Consider the following 11849-nt stretch of genomic DNA (forward strand, 5'->3'; position numbering starts at 1 on the left):
AGCACTTCCCAAACCCCTCCATGGCAACCCCGAGCTTCCCTTGGCACTGGAGCTGCCCCGGAGTGCCCGTGGGGCCGTTGGGGTGTGGGAAATGCTGAGCCCTGGCCTTGCTGACCCCTGCACTGCACTGGGGACAGCCCTGGGCTGGGCTGCTGACCCCAAAACCAGGCTGGGCTGCTGACCCCAAAACCAGGCTGGGGAGCTGACCCAAAACCAGGCTGGGCTGCTGATCCAGAAGCAGTCTGGGCTACTGACCCCAAAACCAAGCTGGGCTGCTGACCCCAAAGTCAGGCTGGGGAGCTGACCCCAAAAGCAGGCTGGCAAAAGTGGCTGGGGAGCTGCTGATCCCAAAACCACGCTGGGCTGCTGATCCCAAAAGAAAGCTGGGGAGCTGTGCTGTCCCCATCACTGCAGGCTGGGGAGCTGACCCCAAAAGCACCTGGGGAGCTGTGCTGACCCTAAAAGCAGCTGGGGAGCTGATCCCAAAGCCAGGCTGGGGAGCTGCTGTCCCCAAGAGCAGCAGGGGAGCTGTGCTGTCCCCATGGATGCTGGCAGGGGAGCTGTGCTGTCCCCAAGAGCAGCAGGGGAGCTGTGCTGTCCCCGTGTGTGTCCGTGTATGTACTGTAGATATTGACACTGTATAATACCCCACTCACATATACACTTAGAGAACTGTAGCAATTACAGAATTTCCTGGCTTTTTGTGGTTTAAGTCAATTCTTTTTTTTTTTTTTTTTTCCCCCTCTCCCCCTTTTTTTTTTTGGTTTTTTTTTTTCCCCCTCTCCCCCTTTTTTTTTTTGGTTTTTTTTTTTCCCCCTCTCCCCCTTTTTTTTTTTGGTTTTTTTTTTTCCCCCTCTCCCCCTTTTTTTTTTTGGTTTTTTTTTTTCCCCCTCTCCCCCTTTTTTTTTTTGGTTTTTTTTTTTCCCCCCTGTGTTTTGCTTCCATTGTATCTGAATCCCTTTCCGAATTGGCAGATGCCAAATCTGGATTCCTGGAGACAAAGGAACTGCATCTATTTTAAGATGCCTTTTTGTTTTGTTTTTCTTCTGTTTCCTTTTTCTTCTTTTTGTTTTGTTTTGTTTTCATTCTTTTAAGCAGGTGGTTTGGAGTAAAGAATAGCTTTAGCAATTCCCAATACTTAGTGATGGATGCCTTGGCTATGGGATACATAGATTAAAAAAAAATGACATTAAAATTTAGAATGACAAAAAAAAAAAGATAAAAGATAAGGAAAAAAAATATCTAAAGCATCAATAAAGTTAAAAATCTATTTTTGTACAAATGTAATTTTATCCCTTACCGTATCCTTGGATATTTTCTTTCCTGGATTGTTTTGTTTCTTCTACAGAGATTGTTATAAACTCTCTCTATTTTTTCTCTCTTTCTCTCTGTAAGTGTTCAGCCACAGGGATCTGGAGAAGAGGGAGAAACTTCTGACCGTGTTTTAAAGGCTTTATATGAAATCTCTTTTGAAATAATTTTTTTGAATGAACTTTTTATTTTTTTTTTCCCCCCCACTTCCAAAATCTTTTTGGGGATGGGAGGGGGGTGGGAGGGAGGGGGAGGGCTGGTCTGGGGGTGTCTTTTGTCACGTATCTCTGGCGTTCCCGCAGGTCTGTTTTACTGTGAAATCACTACCGTATATTATTATTCACTTCAAAAACAACAAAAAAGGTTAAAAAAAAAAAAGAAAATTAAAAAAAAAACAAAGAAAAAAAAGAAAGAACTGCTGCTGGAAACGCCAGTATTTCGAGAACAATTGTATTAGAATTATGGGAAAAAAAATGAGAAGGAAAAAAAAAAGAGAAAAAAAAAAGGAGAAAAAAAAAAAAGAAAATATATGAGCATTTTAAAATATAACACAGTCCAAGTCCTCGTTTGTCCTTATTGGTGTGTCTGGAGTTATTCCCGGGGGGCTGTCCCCAGCGGGGTCCCCATTCCAGGGCACTGCAAACCCAACAAATCCTGGCTGGCTGGGAGGAAGGAGCAGCCCCAGCTCTCCCCGGGACCTTTTCCCTTTTCCTCGGGTATTCCCGTGAGGGATTTCCCGATCCCTGTGCCCCGGTGCCCGCTGTGGCTCGGGGATGCCCAGCGATGGCATTTCTGTGCCAGCCCGGTGGCACCGCGGGGACAGAGGCCACCCTGGGCTGGGGCTGCCCCCGTGCCAGGGCTGGGTTTGGGGGGCACACAGGGATTGGGGGGCACACAGGGATTTGGGGAGCACTGAGGGATTTGGGGGCCACACAGGGATATGGGGCACACAGGGATTTGGGGGCACACAGGGATTTGGGGGCCACACAGGGATTTGGGGGCCACACAGGGATATGGGGCACGCAGGGATTGGGGGGCACAGAGGGATTTGGGGCGCACTGAGGGATTTGGAGGCACACAGGGATTTGGGGGGAACACAGGGATTTGGGGGGCACAGGGGGATTTGGGGGCACAGAGGGATTTGGGGGCACAGAGGGATTTAAGGAGCATACAAGGATTTGGGGAGCACAGAGTGGTTTGGGGGCACAGAGTGATTTAAGGGGCACAGAGATTTGGGGGGAACACACGGATTTGGGGGCACAGAGATTAGGGGGCACTGAGGGATTTGGGGGTCACAGAGGGATTAGGGGGCACACACAGGGATTTGGGGTCACAGAGTGATTTGGGGGTACAGAGGGATTTGGGGGCACACAGATTTGGGGTCACAGAGGGATTTGGGGGCACACACAGGGATTTTGGGGGCACAGGGGGATTTGGGGTCACAGAGGGATTTGGGGTCACACACAGGGATTTTGGGGGCACTCCCAGCACAGGATCCTGGAGATGTTTGCTCTCCCCAGTCCCCCGGAGCAGCAGAGGGTGGCTCGGGAGCCTTTAGGCTGCGCTTAACCTGGATTTGTTGCCAGGTGCCAACGAGACTGAGCTCGCTGTCGGGTTTACAGCCGGGATAAATCCTCCCCCGGCGGCGGGGCCGGGTGGATGGAGATGGAAAATCCGAGCCTCAATTCGGTTAGCGCCGATCCGTGTTTTCTCAGTTGGGAAAAATGAGCTTTTGTCACTCGGGAAGCGGCGGCAGGAGGTTTTTGGGGGGCAGGGAAGGGGCACAGGGGGTTATTTACCCAAAACTGCCCATTCCCACTCCCTGCCCCGCTTCGGGAGCCCCCAGGGAGCCGGCAGCACCCGCCCGGCCACGCTCCCATCTCCAGCGGCTTGTGTGCCTCGTTAACCTCCGGGCAGCACTCGGTGTTTGCAGAGTAAATACCGACCTCCCTCCCGAGGGTTTTTGTGCCCCGGGTCCCGGGTGGAGCGGGCTGGGATGTGCGGGGCAGCCCGGGATGCTCCGTGGGTTGCCCGGGTCGCTGCTGCCCGCTGCTTGGCCGACCGCATCCCGCTTTGAAAATCGGGTCTGCTTCTATTTTTAACGGTGCTTAAAACAGAAAAGAAAGCAAAACCGAGCTGCCACCGATTTTTGGTGGGGTTTTTTTGTTTTCTTTTTTTTTTTTTTTTTTTTTTTTTTTTTTTTATGCTTAAAACAGAAAAGAAAGCAAAGCCGAGCTGGCCACCGATTTTTGGTGGTTTTTTTTTCCTTTTTTTTTTTTTTTTTAATTTTGTGTTTGGTTCCTGCTGTGTTTTCTGCTTGGGGAGCACTCCCAGAGCCCCAAACCTGGGAAAGGCTCTGCTCTCCCTCCAGGAGGAAGACGAGGAGGAGGTTTGCACCTTGGCCAAGTGGTTGCTGTTTTTCCAGCTTCTGCAGGGATCAAAGTGCCTGTTTTGACTCTCCTCCCGATTCCTTGATACCAGCAGATGATTGTAATGCAATTAAACCTCTCAGCGGGCTTTTGTTGTGTCTCCGGGCTGGGTGTGCGCGGCACTCACCCTTGCCCTGGGAGCTCAGCGACGGCACACGGAGAGCTCCGGGGCTCTCTGCTTTATCAGGAACACCACAATTCCTTAAATCCTGAGCTCTTGGAGACGTGGGATCAGGGTGGGACTCCCATTCCCTGTGCTCCGGGTCCTACAGGGGATGGAGATGGGGAGATGCTGAGCTGGGGGTGAAGGGCTGGCTCTTGGGAAGGCACGGCTTAATTTCTGAGCATTCCCAGCGCTGACAGAGATGGAGTGGGGTGTCAGCAGAGTGTTTGGAAATCCTTAAGAGAAGGGCTGTGATCCCGGCCCTCGCCGAGCCTCAGGTTTGCGGCGAGGAGGGGACTCTCCAAACAAATCCCGACAGATGAGCTCTTTCACTGGTAATTTGTCACTTCATAATTGCCGAAGAAAAGCAGGTTGGTTTTCTCCTCCTGACCTCTCTCAAGCAGCCTTTTCACCCCAGCTGGCCCCGGGGCCGGGGTCGGGGTCCTGCCGTGGCCTCTGGGGGCCGCCTCCCCCCGCCCCGGGGGCGCAAAGGGCACCTTGTCCTTCTGCAGAGCATTTCCCAGTGACATTTCCATGGATGTCCCCATGGCACCCACCGCCAGGCACGCCCCGGGCTCGCCCTGCGTGGGTGGGAAGGGAGCAGATGGGAGAGAAGCTCCGAGGAGCTGGATTGCAGGCTCACACTCTGGATTTCAGGTTAACACTCTGGATTTCAGGCTCACACTCTGGATTTCAGATTGTCACTCTGGATTTCAGGCTGACACTCTGGATTTCAGGCTCACACTCTGGATTTCAGGTTGACATTCTGGATGTCAGGCTCACACTCTAGAATTCAGGCTGACACTGGATTTCAGGCTCACACTCTGGAATTCAGGCTCATACTCTGGATTTCAGCTTGACACTGGATTTCAGGATTTCAGGCTCACACTCTGTCCCAAACCAAATTCGGGAGCTCAGCTGATCCTCTCTCATGCCCCAGCTCTGCCCCCTCCATCCCCACTGCCCAGGGCGGGGTGGGAATTGTGCTCCAGGCGTTTCCAGGTGGGAATTTGCGCTGGGAAGCGCTGGGCGGTTCTTTCTGTGCGAGTTGAGCTCGGCTCAGCAGGGCCGGGCTTGCGGAGGCGGCTGCGGGCCCAGAGGCTCCCGGAGCGGGGCCGATCCCACCGGGATTGGGGGCAGCGCCTCGGGAACCCCGGGGCCGGCCGGGCCCGTCCGGCAAAGAGCAAAGAGCAAAGAGCAAAGAGCAAAGTGCTGCTGCCATCTCCCGACCGCAGCGAGCCCGCCCCGGGATGCCCTTCCCCGGCCCGGGATCTCACTCCTTTTCCCGGGATCTCACTCCTTTTCCCGGGATCTCACTCCTTTCCCCGGGATCCCACTCCTTTTCCCGGGATCCCGCTCCTTTTCCCGGGATCCCGCTCCTTTTCCCGGGATCCCACTCCCTTTCCCCGGGATCCCCCTCCCTTTCCCCAGGATCCCACTCCCCTGCCCAGGATGTCCTTTTCCCGGGATCCCACTCCTTTCCCCGGAATCTCACTCTTTTCCGCGGGATCCCACTCCCCTGCCCAGGATCCCACTCCTTTTCCTGGGATCCCACTCCTTTTCCCGGGATCCCACTCCTTTCACCAGGATCTCACTCTTTTCCCCGGGATCCCACTCCCCTGCCCTGGATCCCACTCCTTTTCCTGAGTTCCCACTCCCCTTCCCTCTTCCCCCTGCCCAGTTCCCGTTCCCCTGCCCAGAGCAGCCATGGGGCTGGAATGAAATAATCAGTAGGGGAAAAAAAAATTTAAAGTGGGGTTTGTTTTGGGGTTTTTAAAGTTTTTTCGTTTCTTTGTTTATTCTCCTTTGCCCTCACCCTCCGAGGCTGCTGAGATGAGGAGGTGAAGCTCTGCCTCTCTCACTCCACAGTGCCCCAAATCTGGTCCTTCTGGGCAGTTTTCTGCCCCTAAAAGATGCTTTGCTCTCAATCACTTCCAGCTCCTTCCCTCTTCCTTGCCCGGGCTCTGGAATTCCTGTCCTGACCCTAAAATTCCTGTCCTGACTGAAATTTCCTGCTGAGGAGAGCTGCACAGACCAAGAGCCCCAGCACTGAATTTTAACCCATTTTCACTCATTTTCCCTTCCCGGGATGCCCGTGCCTGCTCTTCCCTTGCAGCCTGACCAAGGGTTAAACAATTCTCATTTAAAGCATCACTTAAACCGAGGCTCTTTCATTTCCAAAGAGCCCCAGAACCCAAGGCACGGGCGAGAAATATCAGCCACAAAAATTTTGCATCTCTCTGCCTTACAACACTGGCACTGAAACCTTGTTTGGCTTTGGAGGCAAGATTTTCCATCCCGGGCTCCAGCGCTGCTCAATTGCTCTGAGCCCACATCTTGTTTTTCTTCTGACAGAGTGAGGTATGATTCTTGGCTCGCTGAGCCTCTGCTAAATGAAAAGATGCTTTTAAAGCTCCTTCACTCAACACTCACCCCAAAACCCAAGGGGAGGGTCAGATGGAAATTCGCTGAAGTTATCAGCCAGGCTTTCTGCTGGATTTCTTTTGTGGTGGGTATTAGGCTGAAGAGCATTAAATGAAGGCACAAGTGTTTGCTGGGCTGATGGTAAAGGTAGAAAAGCCTGATGATTAAAGCAGCCAGAGCACTGAATTTATTTTCTTGTGAAAAGCTGGTGTTTGAGTCATTGTGATTCCCGGGGACTCAGCTCTCAGGGTTCATTTTGTCTGGATCTTTTAATTTACAACATAAAAGCCTCCTGCTTGTAAGAAGAGCAGCTCCATCCTTGTGTGAGTTCACCGGAGAGCCGAGGGATGGAGGGGGAATTTCCTGGCCACCGAGTCAGGAGCAGACTGGGAAGGTCGGACTGGAAGTTCTTTTCCAGCCTGGTGATTCCGTGACTCCCTGAGGGTGCTCCTGCTTTGCTGCTTCTGAGCTTTGCGGGCTGCAGTCCCTTCCTGGGGCTCCCAGCTCCTTCCTGCCCTCTCAGGGGGCTGCCCAGAGCGAGGGAAAAGCCTTTCCTCAGCCTGGCACCGGAATGAATTCTGATCCCAAAACACCACAGGATGAGCAGAGAGGGATGGCACCATCCTGCTGCCCTCTTGGACCCCAGCAGCCCCCAGCCAGAGTCCTTCATCCCTGTTCCAGCCCTGTCCTGTCCTCATTCCATCATTGCCCCATCCCTGCTTCGTTCTTATCCTAATCCTGCTCCAGCACTGCCTGATCCCTGTCCCAGACCTGTTCCATCCCAGTCCCATCCCTGTCCTGTCCCTGCCCCAACCCTTCTCCATCCAAGTCCTATCCCTGTCCCATCCCCTTTCTCATCCCTGTCCCATCCCTGTCCTGTCCCAGTTCCAGCCCTGTCCCATCCCTGTCCTGTCCCTGCCCGATCCCTGTCTCATCCCTGTTCCAATCCTGCTTCACCCTTGTCCCACCCCTGCTCCACCCCTGCCCTATCCCTGTCCTGTTCCCATCCCATTCCAGTCCCATCCTTGCCCTATCCCTGTCCCATCCCAGTCCCACCCTTGTCCTATCCCAGTTCCATCCCTGTCCCATCCCTGTCCAGTCCCTGTCCCATTCCCTTTCCACCCCTGCCCCATCCTTATCTCTTCCCAGCCCCATTCCTGTCCCATCCCCGTCCCCCCCTGCCCGGTCCCTGTCGGTCCCACGCACTCCAGGTGACAGGGAGGTGGCAGGGAGGTGACAGGGAGGTGACAGGGAGGTGGCAGGGCGGGCTGGCCCGGCTGCTCCCGGCTGTCCATCCCCTCCTGTGTCCCCTCCCAGCCTTCCCGGGACGTTGCCTAATCCTGAAACTGGATCCTCCCCAAAGCTTGCTCTGGCCTGTCTGCTCCTGCTCCGGGATTGTTTCCCCCCTTAAGGCAAAGAGCAGAATTTCCTGCTGTCTGCAGGGTGGGGGTGGCTCCCCAAAGCCCCCCTGGATTAACCCTTGCCTGGAAGGCTCCGGTTGTGTGCTGAGAAATTTCCTTTTTTCTTTTTAGGGAGCTGCCTTGTCGCTATAGGACACGAAACAACACGACGTGGACACACTGCTCTTCCAAGGCAAGAAAAAGACTTTTTAATTTCTGACTACAACATTTATAGATTTCCAAAAGTGACAGTGGATTGGAGGGTGACAGTGCCACCTCTCCAATGACACCTGACAAACCAACAGTCCGTCAAGTTTCTCCTCCTCCAGAAAAGAATGCAAAACAATAAGTTATTTACATAGAGCATGTGAGAAAGTTCGTTACAAGAATATAAACATCAGAAGGCTTAGAAAATCTTAAAAAATCCGGGTGACACCCCCTTCCTCTGCTGGACATTGCCACCTCTTCCCTGCCTTCCCAAGCTCCCTGCTTGGCCCCTTTGGAAGAGGGTCATTGACAGGAGATTCCTTGCAGCCCGTGGAAGTTTCAGAGGCACAGCAGCTCAGTGCAGCCAGTTTTAACTCTGATCTGAGCCAGCCTCACCCCTCCAGGCACAAATCAGACTGTTCTGGTGGCAGCAGAGACACTTGGGGGCCAACTTGTGGCAGTGAAAGGATCAGCCCCGGGAAATATTCTCCAATTCATTTGTACCATTTGTACCTCCAGCCAGCTGTGGGTCTGATAGGGGATGCTCCAAGAGAAGAAAAATCTGTCATGGGGTGAGTGAGAGGGTGAATTCGGGCCAGCTGCCCAGGGCATCCTCACTCTGGGGTTTAGAATTCCCCCTGGATTGCTTGGTTTTGTGCAACCAGCCCACCCCAGCATCCTTGCAGGGTCCTGGGGGCTCCCTGAGCCCCTCAGCCTGCAGCCAAGGCTGGCAGCAGACACAATTTGTGGCTGGCTATTTGCTGTTGTCACTCCGGCCATTCCACCTGCCGAGGCAATAAAGATGAAAGCCAATAATGAGCAGCCAGCCATCGTTTGAGGAGTGGGGGGAAAGGCTGTAATTTACTGTGCCAGGGCTGCAGGGAGTCCATCTGAGGCTGGGTTATTGACAGCAAGTCTATTTGGGTTTGTTCCTCACGGTACTTATGTGTGCTCGGAGCACTTGAGGGTGACATTTTTAAAATCTAAAAATATATAGCTGGTAGCAAACTTCCAGCAGCACGGAAGGGAGGGGAAGGATTTATGCCCAGAACATGGTGAACTTTAAGGAAAGTGTGTTTGTGGAAAAGGATTTGAAGGAGAGGGGTAAGCTCCAGACCCTGGTCTGGGGGTATCACTGGGGTGTTGGGTTTTGCTGAGGGACTTTATCCAGGGAAAGCTCTTGAAGCATCCCAGGGATGAGAATCAGGAATGCTGCTGCAGCCAGGGATGGTACAGGCAGATCAGACAGAGGATCCAGGTGCTTTTGTGCTGGCCTGGGCTGTCAGCACTGAAGCAGGTTCCAGGGAGAGCCACGGGTGGGTTTGTGCTCCCAGAGGGTCATTCCCAGGCAGCTGGGAGCTGATCCTGGGCTGATCCTGCCCTGTGGTTTTTATTCTGGAGCAGGCCAGCCCAGGCTGAGGGCAAAGCAGGCTGAGGTGAGAGCTGTGTCCCCTCTGATCTGCCCCAGGGTCACCCCACAGCTCTGTGTAAATAAGGGGTTTAACCTCAAAGGAAGAGAAAGAATAATAAAGCACTGGAATGCTCTTCCCAGGGAGGTGGTGGAATCACCAGCTCTGGGTGTGTTTAAAAAAGGCTGGATATGGCACTTGGTGCTATGGTCTGGTTGAGGGGTTGGGGCTGGGTTGGACTCGATGATCTTAGAGGTCTCTTCCAGCCTCATTATTCTGTGATTCTGTGTGATTTGGATTTTTTTTTCCTGCTCTAAACAAGCTGTAGCCTTTCTGAAAGCATCACTTTCCCTGGGACTGCAAGGACTTGATCCTGCAGATCTGGGGAGCCCCGTGATGAGGAGATGTCACCCACTCTTTCTGGGGAGATTCCATCCATCCTTCTCCTCCTGTGGGGGAGGCAGGAGGTGGATTCAGGAAACACAAGGCATGAGTAATCTCTCCCCTGCCTCTGCCAAGGGACCCGAACCAGCCCCAGGAGCATCCCTGCTGCTTGTGAGAGCTCTGGGGTGTCAGCAGGGTTATGATTTATGGCAATCAATCCCTCAACCTTATTTATAGCAGCAGCTCCCTGTGGGATTTCACACATGAAGATTGGCTTGTTCTCTGGCCTCCCTCCTGCCAAAATCATCCCTGGGCCTCCCAACCTTCCTGGAGGCTTTTGTCTTGTCTCTACCCTGCCCACGTGGGCAGCTGGCATTCCTGCCCCATCCCAACCCACTTTTCCCATCCTTGTTCCTTTCTCAGGGCATGTTCTGACAGCCAGAGGTGTCCAGAGGTGGAGGAGGATGAGGATTGCTGAGAGGAGAGGGGAGCCAGCACTGGGCAGGCACAGGGCTGTCCTTTCCAGCGAGAGTGTGGGCTGTATTTTCTTGATTAAAAATGGGATTTTCACCTCTGTGAAATATTCTTCTTGACTATTCAAAATATTTTCCTGCTTGCCAACTGTTGTTGTCCCCTGCTGGGATTTTTGTCCTGCTTGTCCTGCTGCTCGTGGGTGTCTGGGTGTCCTCTGGTCCCTGGTTTCCAGGACCTTGGGGCATTCCAGGCATCTGGAAAACTCTGTTTTTCTCTGGGAGCTTTGAAATATACAGGTACAATCTTTTCAGATCCAGCCCTGAAATTTCAGAAAACACAGGGCAAAGAAAAGGAATGAGCAGAGAGGAAGGAACCCCCGATCCCGTGACAGCAGAAATGAGTGGGGGTCTCAGGGACTGTAATTATGTTTTCCCTCTGATTAACTGGGAATGGGCACCCTGGAAACCCTTCTCCTTGTCATGAGAAGTGGTGGCAGTGAGGCAAAGTGTTGCAGAGTGTGTTTAAAGCTGAACCTGCAGCCCCGTTGATGGATGGAGCCCTGGGACCCGCTGCCTGTAAGAGCCAAATCACTTACCTTGGAAATGCAAACCTTATGGAAAGGGAATCAATAATTTCTGGAGCCTGGCTCGTGCTGACACACGCCCTGAGTCCATGGGAAAGGAACCCTTTGTTAATCTTCCTCGAGAGGCACATGCAGCTCCTATAAAAAGCTTCTGAAGTCAGTAACTAATTACAGGCTGCACGAGGCTCCAGTCTGTCACCCCCGACAGCTCAGGGGGAGCTGGGGCTGCTCTGCTGCTGCTGCTGCCCAGGATGATGGACGAGCTGCACCAGCTCCTGCCTGGGCTCTGAAAGAGGAAGAATTAATGGGCAAATAAATTACAAATCAATTATTAAACCTCAGCGGCGTGCGGGGCCCCGCTCAGCCCTGCTATCAAATATACATTTCTAATTAACTCAACAACTCTTGGCTAATGGGCACTGGATGCTGCCTGCTGCTAGGAATAGGGGGTTTTGGCACGTGCTCTAAATTGAGTATTTTATGTCTCCCTTCATGCCCAGTGACACGGGGAGGCCTGGAAGGACCCTTTTGAAGCACAGACAGCACTGAGAGACCCCAAATCTTCACGCTGGGACTCAGCACAGCCCTGGGCAAGCTGCAGCGTGGTGCAGAACAAATCCAGCGTGTCCTGAGGGATCCTCGGGCTCTCACTGAGCCCCAAATCCCGGGGGAAGAGGGAATCCAGGGTGTTTTCCTCCCCTGCCTGCTCGCTGGGACCGTGTGCCAGCACTGGGAGCTCCTGCCATGAGAATCCCCACGGCCTGGGAGCTGCCTGCAGTGTCTAGACAGATCCCAGGCCAGGAGTTCTTCCTGGAGCACGGAGAAAATCCAAGGATTTGGCAGATGGATGGCTGCACTCACACCCAGCCCCGCTGCCCTCGGATGCTTTGTGTCCTCCAGCTCTCCAGCACGATCCCAGCACCACTGAAAGGTGGGACAGGGCTGAGAAGCCCCTGAGGGAATTTGGCTTCCAGGGTGAGGATGGAGGAGGATTTTTGTGTTGGAATGGGTGCCAGGCCCCTGAGAGGAGCAGAACCCCGGGGGGATTTGGTGTCTGCACCACGG

Source organism: Onychostruthus taczanowskii, unplaced genomic scaffold (assembly GCF_017590055.1).
Source record: "Onychostruthus taczanowskii isolate IOZ18803 unplaced genomic scaffold, ASM1759005v1 scaffold25, whole genome shotgun sequence".
Taxonomy (NCBI): domain Eukaryota; kingdom Metazoa; phylum Chordata; class Aves; order Passeriformes; family Passeridae; genus Onychostruthus; species Onychostruthus taczanowskii.